Source organism: Gossypium hirsutum, chromosome A03, assembly GCF_007990345.1.
Source record: "Gossypium hirsutum isolate 1008001.06 chromosome A03, Gossypium_hirsutum_v2.1, whole genome shotgun sequence".
Lineage (NCBI taxonomy): Eukaryota > Viridiplantae > Streptophyta > Magnoliopsida > Malvales > Malvaceae > Gossypium > Gossypium hirsutum.
This window is the reverse complement of record NC_053426.1, coordinates 13790406-13796405: the sequence shown is the minus strand read 5'-3', so window position 1 is coordinate 13796405 and position 6000 is coordinate 13790406. Positions and strand designations below refer to the sequence as shown.

Below are 6000 nucleotides of genomic sequence, written 5' to 3'. Positions count from 1 at the left end.
TCATACTTCAAATAATAATTAATACTATTTTGATAAAAATTAGTTATAACTTTTAAAGATATTTAAAAATATTAAATATTAAAATCAAACATGTTTAATATAACAAAATAGTAATTTGAATATAATAATATCAAGAAAGAATCGTAGTTTAATTTTTATAAGTAAATTGGAAATAAATTAAGGTTATATAAATATTCAATAGCGATAGAACTTTTTTCAATTCTTTTTGAATTTTTTAAGATTCATCATACATGGCGTTGTTACACCTAGGGAGGATCCATTATATCTTGCAGCTCGATATAAGGCAACCCGTCAGGTTTCCAGCCTATATACTTTGAATCTTTAAAATATTTAAAATAAGGTTGGAGAGAAGGTCAGCTATTGTTGTAATTATAATGGACAAGCAAGCTACATATATGGTAATAAAATTAATTCATACTTATTCATACTTCAAATAATTAATACTATAAGGTCAGGTTTCCAGCCTATATACTTTGAATCTTTAAAATATTTAAAACGTACCTTAATAAAACGTACCTGGTCTACTCCACTCTCACCAGCAAACAGAGGCTGGAGTCCAAAAAGTAATATTTGTTAAGTAATTTAAAGTGAAAATGCATTGAAATAAGGAAAAAAATTTAGCAACTAAACGGCCTGTACGTACCTAGAACAAATGTCAATGGCTGTGTGTATTTAGTTGCACCAAATATTATTTCAGGTGCTCGATAGTACCTAGAACAGATGTAAGATTATAAGAGTAGCACCAAATATATTTCAGTTTAAGCAAATATAAAAAACTTTATCTATATCAGTACCAAATTTTAATTCGAAGATTAAATGCCAGCTTCAGTTGAACCAATACTTGCAGGAGGAACAAGAAGCAGTAAATGAAGCTGTACACCTCAGCAAAATCTGGCAAAACTGCACCGTATAGAAAGCACACTTATCATCAATGGGACAAAGGAAACTTAAGGATGTGATGACAGGAACTACTGAAGAAGACACTGATTATCACGTGTTCTTATTCATACTTCAAATAATAATTAATACTATTTTGATAAAAATTAGTTATAACTTTTAAAGACATTTAAAAATATTAAATATTAAATATTAAAATCAATTGCTTCAACCCCAATCAACTGGAATTTGCCAATGACCATGAAAAACATCATAATATATTGAGTCTTGCTGCAATTTACTATATCCAATATAAGCTTGCCATTCTAAATACCATTATCAGTGCCATTTTCTTCCTTCACCATAGCATTTATTACCTTCAATCGACATCTCATTTTATAATTAGAAATTGAAAAGCATTTTCAAACAAAATATAACAATTTTATTATATAAAACGTGAGCAACAAGACAGCATTAAACTTTTAAATCAATCTAAGTCCACAGTAAACACATAAGTTGGATAGAAACATGAAAACAGACCAAAAGAACATCTAAAAAACCAAAATGGAATCACCATTATTATGTAAACATGAAAATGCACAGCTTGAAACAAACTAACTTTGCATGTGCAGAATCATACTCCACAAAACTCATAAACATTAACTTCTCCTAACCAGAATACCAACTTTATGTTTACAGAGGCCTTGATGGAAACTAACATAACTTTTGATATATAACTTATCTAATAAGAATCACAGAATATGCAGAAAGTACCTGAGTATTTAGTATCAAGAGAACCATGTATTCAAAGGAAAAGAGCCAGAAATTGATCAATGTATGCAAAACTTGGTCTATATTTCAAAATTGGAATAAATCTTTCATCTAGTACCAAATACATACATATATAGAGACACAAACACACAGGCATACATCTTCCATTACCTAAATCTGTTTCTTGAAAATAAAAGATAAGTAAGCTTCTACAGGAAACTTAACGAAGGAAGCCAAATCGAGACAAAACACAAAAAAGAGTGGATGAAATAAGCTTAAAAATTTAGGAATGTAATTAAAATGTTAATTAAATGTTAGGAAAAACGTTAAAAATTTAGGAATGTAATTAAATGTTAATTAAACATTGAAAACATAAAAGGAAAAACATGTTGAAAGAAACATAAATGTTAGGGAAGACAATGTTTACCTTGATTGAATTGGAAATGTTTTCTTGAGGGTTTATTTAGAGATGCTTGGGATTGATCTCTAATAATGTCGAGAGACTTCCCTACTCATTGCATTTGAAGAACAGAAGTCTGTTTCTGGTCGACAAAACAATCAAATGAGTTCTAAAAATAAACAACATTTAATGATTGGTATAATATTAATTATATTGCATAATAACAGGTGGGAATAAACAAATAAAATGATTAAAAAAAGCAGCCAGCAATTTGGTATAACATTAACAGGAGAAACAGTATACCATTAACAGGAGAAATAGGACCAAGCTCAATACCATTAAAAGACAGTAAGTTACATTGTATACATATTATCATTGCAATTTGGTATAAATATTCCTGATTGTCCCAGCAATGCTAACTATCACAACCAGTATTAACATTAACCACGACAAAAATTCCTCTACTCTGCTCAAGCTCATGCTCTCTTCTTGCTGACTTATCCTCAATGCAATTAGAGCAGGGAAAGTAAAACCTAAGGAAAAAGTTGTTGTTGCTCCAGTAAATTTGAAAGCTGTCCATATATTTGGGATCATAGTAGATCCAATATATATAAGCACTAACAATATTACTGTTAATGCCAAAGACCTTTTTTTACTCTCCGTGAGAGGAGCTGATCCCTCAAACACCAAGTTATCCACAGTTTGTCGTAGGGAAAAGTGAATAACAGGGAAAACCAGAACCAAATGAAGAGCAAATATAATTCAAAGCAGTGCTAAAACGAATTCCCAGATTCCTATCAAAATTGGTCAAAACATCACCTTCGAGCTCATTGTATATAGGTTGAACATTGAAATGGCAAACATATGCATTAGTCATAATAGGGATAACTACTAGTAAATCTAAAATTGCCATTTTCGATCCAAAATCTGGGCTCCTCCTTGGAGCCTCTATCTTCCCTTCAATAAGCTTAATGAATGCAACAGCAAAGCAAACCATAACGAAAACAACAGCGAGAGCTACCGAAGCAGCCGAAGTCATGCTCAATGAATCAATCCTATCTAACACGCAAAGTGGAGCAAGAAAAACAACCATAACAACCAAAACCAATAACTTCCTATGATCCCAAAAACCAGTCCTAACCACTGATCGAGAACCCCAATATGACGAACCGAACCAGGCATAACATCACCCAGACATTACGAACCAAACCAGTCCTAACCACTGATCGAGAATCCCTAAAACAAGCCCCAAGACCTTCATAGTAGCAGGTAAAGCCATGATTCCAGCACCAATAATTGTGGTGGTTCAGTTAAAAACAGTACCAGAAACACCAGACCCGGTATTGGGCTTACTTAAAACAAGGGTATAATCATCGAGATCAACATCAACATCAGTATCAACATCATCATCATCATTAAGATCATCAAAATCATCAATAACCTTGGGATGATTTACCCAGTTCCCATCATCAGAGATGAGCGATTTTTGTTGGGATCTAAAGTCGTGGTGTTCATTATGCATTTGTAATTCTACAAATGAGCCTTTGGGTATAGCTGAATAATTACTATCCATTCTAGATCAAAGAAATGCTTAAGAAGCTTGAAACTTTTTGAAGATCTCTCAGAAAAAAATCGAATGTAACGATTAAAAAACTTACAAAGAATTGGGAGGAATTGAATTGAATGGAATGGATTTTGAAAGGGTCAAGAAAAAGCAGTAGATCCGTGGTGGGTCAACGTTTTTGGATGCTTTATTGGAAGGAGAGAGACAAAGAGCAATATGTTTGGAAATAAAGGAAAAGTTTTCCAGTGCTGCCATTGGAGGATATAATTAAAAGCCAAAGCAACATGGCCAGAGCATAATCACTCCCAACTACTATAGCAACTGAACAAATCATAGCAGAGGTAATGTGCTAAAAACGAGTTGCAAGTTCTCCATGAATAACATTTAATTACACGAATGACAGAGAAGTCTACAAGAGAAGAAGACGTAAGAAAATTCCAGCATACACTACATATCAAGAAAGGAAGTGGTTGTTCAAAATAGCAAGTTCAGTCAATTAAGCTTAATTCCAAAAAAAAAAAAATAAAAGGCAAGTAATATAGTAACTACACATTAATCTAAAGGGGACTAAAAAACTAACCATTTCAAACCCATGAAGCATCTAACTGTCGACGACAGGAAAGGGAAAAAAGTTAGGGATTTCGGATATGGGGGAACAGATTAAGGGGAAAAAAGGGAACTTGGGGAAAATGTTAGGGATTTCGGGTTTGGGGAATTAGGGGATGATTTGGGGAAAAAGAAAGAGGTGTTTGTTTTAGGGATTTGGGGAAGGAAGACGAGATGGGGGAAAATGACTTAGCAAAAAAATGAAACCGATTTCGGGTAAAGGGCATAAACCTCAGGAGAGAAAAAACGACGCCGTTTCAAATAAGGAAAATTTGTGGCGTTTTCATCAACGCGCCGCTAATAAGACCTTTTGCGGCGTTTTCAGCAAAGCGCCAATAACACCTATTTTATCTACACTATAAAACGACGCCGTTCTAATACGCGTTGTGGCATTTATTATAGAAACGCCGCTAAAACCACTACTATTCAGAGGAAACGACGCCGTTTTACTCTAATGTATAATGAAATATTGTGGCGTTTTCTAAAAAGACGCCGCTATTTTCTATCTTTTGCGGCGTTTTATGTATAAACGCCCCTAATACCTGAATATTTTATAGAAATTGATCAAAATTTAAAACTATATATTTAGAATTTCTTTTAAATTATATATAAACCCTAAAACCCTAACTATAGTTGAAACTTTAATTTTGATTTAATACACATTTTAAAATACATATTATGTATGCATATAAATTAATTAAATAAAAACATGATGCTGTTTATTATATCAATAACGTGTAAATATTTTACAAGATCTAGATCAAATTACAGTTCATGTACACAATTGCACACTAAACCACTTTTCATATATATTTATATATATTTTAAAATAATATTTTATATATATTTATATTATATACATTTATCTTCTAAATTAAAATCCAAAATTTTACTCTAAATTTAAAACCCTAAACCTGATACTCTAAACCCTAAACCTTAGACCACAAACACAAAACCCCTCACCCCAAACTTTAAACCCCAAAACCATTCGGTAACCCCTAAACCAACCATAACTCCTAAACCATAAAGCCTAAACTATAAAGTACTCTAAAAAACTGTTAACCCTAAACCATAATAAAAATATTTTTGGGAATTCGTGTGGCCAATGTTAGTGTAGTACAAATTAAAACACACACATATATATATACATATGTTTATATTCTTATATTAAATAATATTATGAGTACGTATATACAAAAGAACATGAATCTTAGTAAAATCCAAATGTTCTTCAGTTAATTTCTAGCTAATAGTATCATTAATTTCCTTAAACCCTTAACCTAAACTTAATTTTTAACATATTTTATTTCAGACATTATATTAATTTAATCTAAATATATTTAAACAAAAAAAATAGATAATTAAAAATACACAATAGCATTATTATTTATACAAAGTTACATAACTTTAATAAAACAATTAATTCTCTATTGGAACACTCTAGTTATAATGTCCACTCTGTAAGATATTTCTATGTTATATAAGCTTGGAATTTATACATAGTTCAACAAATGCTAATTCCACATTCAAAATCACCCTTTCTTAATAGCATCCCAAGTAAGAATCTGGAAAGGAAATTATCTCTTAAGAAGTTAATAATTGTCCAATTGATCTAAACTTTAACCCTAACCTTTAAACCCTAAATCATAATCCCTAAACCTCGAATTCATCATAAACCTTCAAATACTAGTTAACTCCTAAACCTTAAACCATAGTTAACTTATAATTAAACCTGCTTAAACCATATATCTTAAACCATAAA

General features: G+C 31.4%; 1 pseudogene; it reads right to left on the bottom strand.

Annotated features, from left to right (window-relative positions):
- Window positions 1-2440: 2440 nt before the first annotated feature.
- LOC121217819 (amino acid transporter AVT6E-like) lies at window positions 2441-3641 on the bottom strand (annotated as a pseudogene).
- Between the last annotated feature and the right edge of the window lie 2359 nt (window positions 3642-6000).